Raw genomic sequence first — 11,379 nt, forward strand, 5'->3', positions numbered from 1 at the left:
AAGAGAAAAAGAAGGAAAAAAAGAAGAAAGGCAACAAGAAATAAACCAGATACTTGAAAACCTGAGAATAGTGTGGATATTTTGAAAAATCGAACTTGGTTAACACAAGCACATCAAAGTCATTAGGATACCTTCAGCAGCCTCTGCAGAAAGCCACTTCCACCTCTCAGCTCTGCCAGTAGTGTCATCCCATCGCTGTGCAGCCTCCAGAGCTGTGATCTGGTTACCAGCAGCCCCTGCTCTGCAGTGATTTTCTCTGTGATGAGGGGAGTGGAGATGCAAGAGGTAGGTTTGAAATCCAAATTATGGCAACTCGTGAATCCTAGCTGCAGTAGACCCTGTCTGAAAATGCTACCTTTCAGCAATTTCTAGCTGTCTGACACCAATGGATCATTACTAGTTTCTACTTTGATGAAAGCTACCTAACCAAAATATCACACTGATCATCAGTCTAAAGCCAATTGCTTGAATTTTGCAAAAATATTTGCAGAAAGGAGTAATTTCCTTCGTGTCTGAATATATAATACAAGCATGTAATATTAGCTGGTTTAGTTTAAATTAGGTGATACGGTTTTGTTGTACCAACATTTAGAGGGAAGGATAAAGAAAGTGGTTACTTACCCAGCTGGGTGGATATGGCTGCTCTGGGATTAAGCTGCCTGTCTTTAATTCCAAAGTTTAAAAAGTGAACTGAAATGAACTATACTTTTAAGTTTTTGATTTCTATCTTGAGGATCTCTGTGAACAATACCTGATAGATGCACAGTGCTGAGACCCACAACAGAGGAACTGGAACTTTTACTCAGGGGTGCACAGCTTTTTGATTGAGGCACAAATGCTCTTCCTTACTTATTAAAAATTGGCTGGGGGAAAGAATACAAGAATTTCAGAGAAGAATTTTTACATATTTCTGATCGTGTTGATATATGTCTGAAAGTTCTAGTCCCAAAACAAAAATGGGTAATTAAAACTTGTGCTTTGTGACTCCAGAATTTGAAAAACAAATCACACAGAATCTAATTAATGTCTATAGGATTACTTTCATGTCTTCTCAGGGATAAGATATTTATAGCTACACATGAAAACAAGAAAAGGGCTTAAGGGAATGCAAACAAAACCCCACCACCCAGCACCTTAACTGTAGCATCTGCAAGGCAGCGACCATGGAATACTTGATGAAGTCCTTAAGGCTAGGAAGGCTGATAATAAGATTTCTTTTAAGTTCACAGTGCTGCACATTAAAGAGACACTGCCAACCTGATTTGGAAGGGAAAAGCATTACAGAACACACACAAGATGTTTTTGTTTTTATAGAAGAGTTTTTTTCATCAGCCTTTGCCAGTGTCTAGAAAAGGAAAGAGGTTTAGAAAGCAGCATACTTGGTCCACTAGCTTTCTGCAGTGTCTTTGCATGCTATCTGTCCACTGTAATGCTGAGTTATAGGTCGTGCTGTGTGTGGCCCTAGACTGGAGATGGAGCTCCCCTCATCACTGCAAGAAGCAGCAGCTCCATGAGACTCTGCTTTAAGCAGGATGCACTGAAGGCCACCTGCACACACTGACACCGCCTGCATGCAGAGTGCTGCTGAGTGCACAGCACAGACTGCCTGGAAGCAGGCAGCTCCAGCTCCTCTCATCTGCTCTGTGAGAAGAACCACCATTTGCTGCAATGCCAGACCTGGCATCACCAGATTACATATGGATTATCTGGGTGAAGAAAAGTCAAGTCATCTTATTTTAGATCTATCTTTAATTAACTTTTTATAAAACCAGACAATATTTTACTAACACCTGAGCCTTATGTAGAGGGACTATAATCTCACAAAACAGCTTAGGTGTAGTCTTATGTTTATCCCACCATGGCTGCTTCAAGGACCTTCACTACACCGATGTCCTTTAACCCTTGTTTGCCTTTCCCATTCTAAATGGAAGCAGCAGTGTGTGTTCCAGCTGCCTGTGTGGACTGATTCAAATTAGCACAACCTTCCTATTTTTTCTGTCTCCCATAATTTTTTCTCAACACCCACTGGAAAGAGAAAGAACGTGAGCTGCCAAACAAGTAGAGCACATAAACTTATTGGTATTCAGAAAAAAAATGCATTCAAGCAACACTATTAATGTTGCACAGTCAATCATTAAAACTTGGGAAAGCTAATTTTGTAATTTTAAATTTTAGCATAGTTTTTACTTACAGAATTGCATGACTTTTCAGTTGTGCTGTGAGTATGAATCAGTTTCTGAACCAAAAGAATCTGCTGCCTGCCAGACCCTTGTCCTTGTTCCTGAAATTGGGAAATGAATAGTGGATGATACAGGGAACTGCATGAAGAAACAGGATTGTTTTACAATTAGGATAGCAGGGTGCTCTTCCTGGAGAACTGCAGTCTGCTCTGCTTCTGCTGGACTGTTCTAGGAGAGGAATGCTCAGTGTTAGTCTCTGATTTCACATCCCTCATCTTGGTGCCAACTCAGTAACCCAGGATTTGGTTTGCAGACAGCCTCAGATGGCTGTGACTGAGGTGTGCAGGCACTGTTCTTTGAGCATACAAGGGAGGCATAACCCTAGGTTAACCACTCACTAAAAAAAGGTCCTAGGAACCACACACTGAAACCAACTGGTGCTTTTAATCTAGTTTAGTATGCAGATTTGATGATGTAATGCTGTAATCGCTACAGAAACTGGAAGAAAAATGCCAGCATCACCTGTCCATCTTTACACTCACTTTGTGCTGCACTGCTGGATTCCCAGGATATGACAGAAGCTGCAGAAGGCAGATGGAGGTGGAAGAGTTTTTCTCTGCCCTGTCCAGTGCTCTGAGCTGCAGCCGTCCGGACCGTGAGCAGGACAGGCTCCAATTTTGGCAAGCTTTTGTGGTTGATGTTTTGTCAGATTTCCATACAGAATGAAACATCAGCAAGATGACATTTATTAAGTATGTTAAAAACTGACTGTCAAGAGAAGGGGAAATGTGTAGCTGACCACACCTTGGAGTAACGCATGGTGCAACCTGCCAGCCTGCTGGTACACCTCAGGGAATACCACAGGCAACTGAGGTGTTACTGTGCAATAAATGTTTTCATGGGGCTGTAGGCATCCAGTCCAGCCGTGGAGCTGCAGAAGAGAGATTCCCACAACACTGTGCTAGCATCAGCCATACTGAATGTATTTACAATTCTCAAAGCGCTACATGAAAGAGATTCTAAATGCTGATAGTACCTGGTTGATCTTGAATGACAGTAACTACTGAAATATTGGCAAGAACCCAAATAGTGGTAGGTCACTGCAGACAGAGGTAACGATGCTTTCCTGTCCATGGGGCTCTGGGCAACTTTGTCTGGTGGGAGGTGTCCCTGTCCACAGCAGGAACTTGGAGCCAGATGATCTTTAAGCTCCCTTACAACTCAAGCTATTTTAGGATTCTGTGATTCTAAAACCAGCACCAGGTATGCTAAAGTCTGTGCTGGCTAACATGCTTCCACACACAGAAAGCCTGGAGCCAGCTGGAGTTTTTGTTAAATGCAATCCGGAGTAAGAGGATCAGCCTGGCTTGAGCACTCAAAGCATGGTCCTACCCATTGGTCAGAGGAGAAAGATCAGGAACTATTTCCAAAATAAGAACATGAGTCCAGCCAGGAAGGCAGTGCTAGGTGTAGTAACAATTATCTGCTAGTCATGTGGTGAACGCTGCCGCCCGTAAAAATTTCATCCACAGCAGATTTTGTCACATTTATCTTGCCATTATTATTATTATTGGTAGATTAAAAGCAATAAAGAGCCATACAGCTACCAAAACTTCTCTGCCTTGATCTAGCATCAGACTGCATCCAGCATCCTGATTCCCAATTGTGCACACTGAACAAGGAAAGATTGCACTGAAAGATCTGGATGAGCCACCTTGGAACAGATGCACAGGTCCCAGTTTTCATCTCGCGTTCTCCTGCTTCCTGCACTCTGTTCCTTAGATCTGGCTCTTGTTCTCTTGCCTCTGAATGGGACAGTTTCCTCCTTCCTTCCCATTGCCTAGATGCCAGCAGGGAGGTCACTGGGAGTGCATGGCAGCATCCATGTTCTCAGTTGATTGCTTGGCTCCAGCTACACGCGTAGCAACTGGAAACAGCCATCACTGGGAAATTCTGTCCTCATCACGTCATCCCAGGCTGCAGTGTGTGTGGTGGCTTTGTGAGGAGAGTGCATGCCCAGGTAAGGGACAGAGACTTACTGAGCCATGGGAATGATGCACAAACAGGACTGAAGTTGCAAGAGGCATGAGTTTGCTCTGGGACATTCTTAACCTTTAAGCAGTATCAAGTGTCTCTGTAAACTGAGAACTGAAATACCCTAAAAGTTGGCCAAATTAGAGTAGATTTTCTTTCAAGAATTAAAAAAGCACCTGACAAAATCTTCTTTTACTTAGTTTGAAAGCAAATTTTTTTCCATTAAACATTTCATTCATCTTTTTCCTGTTGAAAAACAATCTACTCATCCTATATTTGGCTTCAAAAATGCCAGGATGCTTTGGCTACTCATTTCCACAAAGCAGAACACCCACACGGTGCAGACCATTAGCACAGGTGCCTGGAGCACACACTGGCATAGCCTGGCACAGCTGGCTGGCAGCTGGCTCCAGGGTGGGGAATGTTAAGCCCTGAGCAAGGGGCTGCCCAGGCCCTTTAAAGCCTCAGCAGAGCTGCTCACCCTGCTCACAGGGCCTTGGGAAGCAGCTGAAGGGCTGATTCCCAGCAAGCAGATTTAAATAGGTTTCCAGCTTAGGGAGAGAAATGGATGTTTGTCTCTTAGGGGAGCTGCTCCTTCCTCCCACCCCTCCCTTGGATGTGCACGTACATGCACAAAAAAGAACAGAATGGGATATGAGTGCTTTCCAGGAGGAAAAGACTGTTCCTCTACAGAGGCAGAAAAGCACTTTGGCAGACCTGAGAGGTAACAGAGTTTAACTGAGTTGAAAATAAAAGACTGGTAATGAGATTTTGCACTAGATTGGCTGGCTTGTGCTGGCAGGCAGCGAGCACAGCCAGCCTGCTTACAATTCACTGGGCTGAGCTAACCGAAAATAGAAACTGAAGAACCACAGTGTGTTTGTTACCCAGTCCAGAGTGGTGAAAATGTTGACCTGTAAGGATTAAGACAAAATTACAGCTCTGAAATGCAGCCACTTGCCTTTTTCTTAGTGTTGTTATAACGGCAGTGACCTTCCTGCTACAGCAGTGGAACTCCTACAGCAGCCCTGACAGGAGCACAAGGAAGTGTGCTCACCAGCTCTGCTCTGACAGTGGGCCATATTTCTGCTGGTCCTGGCAGCTCAGTAGAGACCAGCAGCACCTGCAAGGCAGAAGCTTGTGCTGGAGTACAGCAGCACCTGCTGCTTTGGGAAATCTGAGAAGCAGTGGCTGTTTCACCTGGCGGCAGATCTACACAATCCACTTCACCCTGGACATTAGCTCTGCTGCAGCCTGAGCTCAAAGCATCTTTGCTTGTACTTAGGAAGAGGTAAATTTGAGACTGTCTTGCTAATGCCTATGAGGCATTTGCCTGTGTGTGAATCATCCGTGTCCAAGCAAGGGCATAAGAGCGGCTGCTAAGGCATCTGGCACGTGTCAGGAAGCTCTTCAGCTCGTGCTCTTGTGGCCTTTTAGTACAGACTAAGTGCAGCATAGCTGAGTGCAGTCCTGATTTTTAAGGTAGGTTGATTACTCCTGGCTAAGTATACAAGGAAAGCGTATATCTTGTTAGGTCATGAAGGAAAATTTATATTGATTTCTGGTATCTTTCCTGATGTCTGGAGGATTACATGGCTATCAGTATTCATCAAGCAGCTCTAGTAAACATTAGTTTAAACTAATCGAGGCTGGAGAATGAGGATGCTTTGTAACAGCTGATAGCAGTTAGTCTGATAATGAGCATCTTCCAGTAAGAGGTGCTCATTTTTCAGCCTAGAGATAACCTCTCACTATGCACAACATGCAGAAGAGCCAGTGGTGCATATTGTGCAGCAGCCACATTGTAGCTGCTGTAGCTTCATTTAATTAGGGAAACATCCCGGAGATGGTAACATTTCTGCCTGTTCTGGATTACCATCTTCATGTTCTCAGTTAGGTTGTACCCTACTGTCACCCACATATATAACATTTGCAAAGTGGGAGGACCAGGTTATCTCCAAAGCAAACATCCTTCCTGTGTAACATCTCCAGGCGCTCAGCACTGGTTACTCAATTTTCCTGTTAGAATAAGATCACTGATTTAGTAGAGTTGTTTTAATTTCATAACGCACTATAATTGTGCCCCAATTTGTGGAAAAAAAGATTTATCTGCCTCCCTCTTGTATATTAGATGATGTGATTTTCTAAGATTATAGTTGTATTTTTCCTGCTATTCTTGGTGGCCTATCTCTACCTGAGCAGTTGCCTCTTTTATAATGCGTCCCCTCCAGGCAACACTCAAAATACTGTGAACCAAATATGATGATAACTTAAAGTAATGCCAAAGGCAGATCTGCCTTCCACTGTATAGCCACTCACTGCCCAAAGGGAAGGGAGCAGTGATTTGTGCTCATTGCCTTAGCTCTGTTTGCACAGCTGCTCTGCACTCTGCCTCCAGGCTGCAAGAGGGTAGGGATTACATCCCATTTAGGGGGAGAAAATACAGGGAAATGAGATCAGTTTAGAGGCAAAAATATAAGGAAATGAGATCAGGCAACTAGGTAGAAAATTAAAATGAAATGATGGCTGCTTATCAAACCATATATATATATATATATATTTTTTTTTTCATACTTGTGTCTGTCACTAGCTTCTGATGTTGATCTCTCAGCATCAGCATTCTCTTCATCCTATGAGGGGAAGACTAAAATGCACATGCAGGACCACACTCATGAAACTGCACATTCTTGGCTTGCAGACACATCCTAATTCATTAATAGCAGCCAATACTTTTCTGTTACTGCTAGGAAGGATAAAGAAAGCAGAGACATTGTAGCTGTCTTGAGAAGCAAACAGTTCATCCTCCCAGGATTTTTGCAAAATAAAGTGCAGTCCTAATTAGGGATGATACATGCTCAACTTCATAGAACTGAATTGCTCAGGTTGGAAAAGACCTTAAAGATCATCAAGTCCAATTTGTATTCATTATGTTCTTAATTCTTTCACAACTCCACCATACATTCTAAAGTTGTCTTAAAAGAAATGCAACATCAGTGTTTAACGCAGAAATACTTCTTTGTTTAGAAGTAGAGCAAACATTTTTGCTTTGCTAAGTCTCAACTGGATAAGTTTTTCTCCTCTCCAAGCACTGCATTAAAATATAATATGACTATTAAGATGTATAAAGGACGTGCCTAGCTTTGGTCCAGCAGTGTCCAACCCAGTTTGGTGGTGGTAACAGACTTATTTAGGCAAATCCAAACCAGTAAACAAGATTAAAAAAAATATATCAGTAGGCGTGCCAGAGGTCAGGAGGTGGCAGTAAAACTCTGAGATGTTTGATCTGCATGCCAGTAGTGAAAGTGTTTTAACTGCAAACCAGAATTAATAAATGATTAACTTGTGAGATTCTAATAAGAAAAGCAAGGCATAGTCAGACACTGATCATACAATGAGGAACAGCATAAGGGACAATTAAATAATACGGATTATACAGATAAAACTACTTTCATTAAAATCTTAGATAATATTCATAATTAAAATAATTAACAGTTCAAAACAAGAAAATTCCAAGTCTGAGAAAGCCCCAGAATAACTTCTCAAGTTGAGTGGAGTAGCAACAATGGATGCATCTCAAAATTCAGCAAAGTGGACTATAATCTGATGACTAGGCAAGTTTATATACATACACACATAGTAAATATATATTCACACACATGTATATAAACACACATCAACAGCATGTATTTGGATGGAAGAGCAAAGACAAGAACAGCTTGTCTTTGAAGCAAGATTATGGGAATGTGTTCAAAGTAAAACAGAATGTGAAGTATCAGTCTAAAGACAAGATTCAAACTTGGAATATGCATGAAGCAAACTGCTTTGTTTCTTCTCGGTTTACTTTATTTAGCTTCTCCTTCATAAATGAGAAGCTGGTGGCACGAATGGCAGAATATCAAAATGGTCTGTAAGGAAAACTATAAGCCTGAGAAAGATGAATGAGATACTTGGTGAAGGGACAAAAGCTGACTTTGGTCACTTATCAAAACTGTATGCATATTCAGAATAAATTTTGCATAGCAAAAACAGCCATAACAAGCTCATTCAACATGTAGAAATTAGAATGGTAAGTCCTGAAGGTGGGTCTTTGTCTCACATACGGACCTTTATGACAGCTGGATTCTCCTGAAAAGAAATACACACACACCAGAAGATCAGAAAGGTGATCCCACAAAAATTCCTCAGAACTCCAAAGCAGCAGAAGTTTACAAAATGAAGGACAGACTGGAGAGAGCTGACACAGCTTGACTTTTTTTTTTTAATAATGAAAAGAAAAGGTTATAATTACCGTAAGGTATCTAGAAAAAGATTCAGAAATTGTTATGGAGAACTCATAGAAAAATTGTTCATGAACATCAAAATATCAGAGCCCTGTTTCCTTAGAAAACAAACCTAAAACAACTAAAAAAATTGGTTAGCACATTTTTGTATTCATTCATACTAATCTGTTCAAGCTCCATATGCCCTACATAAACATGACAGATTTATACTATATCAGAAAAGGAAATTTAGACTCTGTAGAGAACTCTTTTGTTTTTACAAGGGAGAATTTAACCACAACTGTAAAGCAAATAATGTGTACATGTGAATGTGCATATTCTCCCAATAAAATCATTTGCATAATTCATTTACTGCACCTAGATATATTTCAGAGTTCTGCTTAACAGCAAATTTCAGAAGGTTTTGCAATTACAGTATGAAGAAGTGTGAGAAAACCAAACCAATTTTTAATAAGTTCATCTATTTCTACATGTTTTCCAGCATCCTCATCTTGCAATGATTTTTGCTGGCTCCAGTTCCTCTCAGTGGGTCTTTCATGCTATGCACAAACCTGTCTGAATACCATGAAGAAGCACTAACACAAAAAAGCAGCAAGCATTTTCAGTGTATCAGGGGAAAAAAAGAAAGAAGAAAAAAGGTTGATAAGGACTTATTTAACTTGCTCCAATAGTGCTGCAATTTGAGACGGAAACATAAATAATGCTGATTATACTTTGTCAGACTAAATCCAAGGAACTAAAACACTTGACTCCAGGCTGCTGCCATTTACAAACATTCAGGGAGCCATTCAAATATATGTGTTTTTTAAAAATCTATTTTCTAGAAAATTCTCTAAATAAGCATTGCTGGTAAACTCTTCTCAAATGTAACGTGATACAAACTCTGTGCCAAAATCTGGAACACAGCCGAGTGCTCTGAACAGAGTGGGAGACACCTGAGATGATTCTCTTAAATTATGCAAGAATCTCAGCTATGCACAGTAAAAGCATCAGTGTCAGGAGGTGAAGAACACAGCACTCTATACACTCACAACTAAATGCGTTTAAAGCAGGAGTTCTCAAAACTCTCCCAGGAGTTTTGGCCACATTTTGTAGAGGAACTCTTAGTTTCACTTCCCATTAATAATCATAAAACATTTTGTACCAGATATAGCACAAAGATATGGAAAAATAATTTTAGGAAAGTATTTAATATGTTTTAGCTACCTTGAGACAACTGCTTAGCAAATGCAAAGAGTGGGGCCAACAGCTTGTTTTCATCTCTCTGGAGACCACCAGGACTGTGGGCCCTGGAGTGCTCAGCAGACATGGTACCACCTGGGACATCTTTCTGTGGTTGCATTCCTCCATGAGAGATGTAGGAGGTTACTTTTGCAGATGTCTTACCTCGTTAGCCAAATCAGTCGTGTTTAAAGTGTTTTGGGCACTACTGTCTCACATTAGCTTCCCTAGTCTCTTATCTCCTCTTGTCCTAGGAGAATAATCAAAGGAACATCAGCACCTAACCGCCTTGATTTTAACTCCCTGTCTTCTGCAGGTCTGGCTCTTAGACTTTCAGACTTTGGATTGATTTAATGATGTTGGGATGCTTAGTTCTTAACTGAAGTTGTGCTGTCATCTCCCTGGGTTTGTAAAGAGCACTGAACTGTGGAAAGGTATTCACCCTCCTCAGCTTCATCTGTTTCCCAATCAAATGGGAGTGGTCAGCTTGCAGGAGTTGCATTGTTTTGGGTTTGTGGAGAATAGGTCCTTTTTCAAAGCAGAGGGCTCAACTCACTCTTGCCAAACACTATAAGAGGAAAAGAAGGGTAATTCTTGGATGGTATGACGGCAAATCATCTTTCTGGCTGGAAGCCTTGTTTTGGAGTTTTGTTGCTTAGTATCTGTCAGCACTTTAATTCCTAGGAATTATCTTTCTCTTCCAACAACTTGGCCTCAACTAAATGTTTTCATATAAAGTGTCAGAACTCAGAAGTTTTTTTAATTTTTTTTAAAATTAACTTTCCAAATGTGGTTAAGTCTTGAGATATAGAAAAGTACTTGGGGGGTACTCAACATTAAAAGAAAAAAATAATTAGCATGGCACACGTTTAATCTTGTGAAATATTTAAAGGAAGGCAAGATGAACATTTAAAGTACAGCCTTGAACAATGCAAAATTCTGCAGATTTATCCTGAAACGGGGCTGTATTTTGAGGTGTCTGGCACCTCTAGCCATTGCAATTACTCTACTGCCTTTGAGAATAACTTATTACAAAACTAACCTCACATGTTCAACCGGTTTCCTTTCAGAAATGCTTCAGGTGCCGATGGGTCACAAGAGGAGGGATCTCGTCCCCAGACTCTGAAGATACGAATAAGGAGAAAGTAATTATTAACGATTTGCCGATCTAAACTAAAAACAAACGGCAACGCAGTGAAACCATGCAGTTCTGCAGTGCCCCAAACCCTCGTGTTACATCGAACAGAAACAAGTGCCAGAGGGTGAGCTCCATTAGTGCGGCATGCACCGAGGCGTGCCTACTGAGGGAAGCTGTGCCCCAACAGGAGAGGATGTTAGAAGAAATTAAGAGCCTTCGGGAAACACTGACGCATCTCAGTGGACTTTTGTTGCAGTCACATTCATCACCCCAAATCCCACCTGAGGGCAACGCAGAAAAACTCCGCCGAGTACAGAGGAACGAAAGCTGTCCCGAGCGGCACCACAAGACCCGCACCGCCAAAACCGCCTCGGCACCCGCAGGCCACGAGCCGCGTCCACCTGGCGTCACGAGACCCCCGAGGGGCGGGCCGCACCCTCGCCCGGCGACCAATCAGCGCTCCGCCGTACGCCGTCCTCCCTCCTGCCGCCAATAGGACGCGAGGCTTTCCGCGGCGCGGGGCGAG

The 11,379-nt window shown here is 41.9% G+C and overlaps 1 long non-coding RNA gene across 4 annotated transcripts; it reads right to left on the reverse strand.

Annotated features, from left to right (window-relative positions):
* Positions 1 to 15: 15 nt before the first annotated feature.
* On the reverse strand, positions 16 to 11,373 carry LOC104911361. Of its 4 annotated transcripts, none has more exons than XR_002115830.1 (5): positions 11,135 to 11,373; positions 10,758 to 10,837; positions 2,192 to 2,281; positions 752 to 863; positions 16 to 256 (listed from the first exon to the last, which is right to left on the reverse strand). It is a non-coding gene; the product is annotated as an uncharacterized LOC104911361 (long non-coding RNA). The 4 variants fall into 4 exon arrangements; XR_002115831.1 differs by lacking the exon at positions 752 to 863 and adding an exon at positions 9,881 to 9,965; XR_793863.2 differs by lacking the exon at positions 752 to 863 and having other exon boundaries at positions 11,135 to 11,370.
* Between the last annotated feature and the right edge of the window lie 6 nt (positions 11,374 to 11,379).

The sequence above is a fragment of the Meleagris gallopavo genome, chromosome 6, assembly GCF_000146605.3.
Source record: "Meleagris gallopavo isolate NT-WF06-2002-E0010 breed Aviagen turkey brand Nicholas breeding stock chromosome 6, Turkey_5.1, whole genome shotgun sequence".
Taxonomy (NCBI): Eukaryota; Metazoa; Chordata; class Aves; order Galliformes; family Phasianidae; genus Meleagris; species Meleagris gallopavo.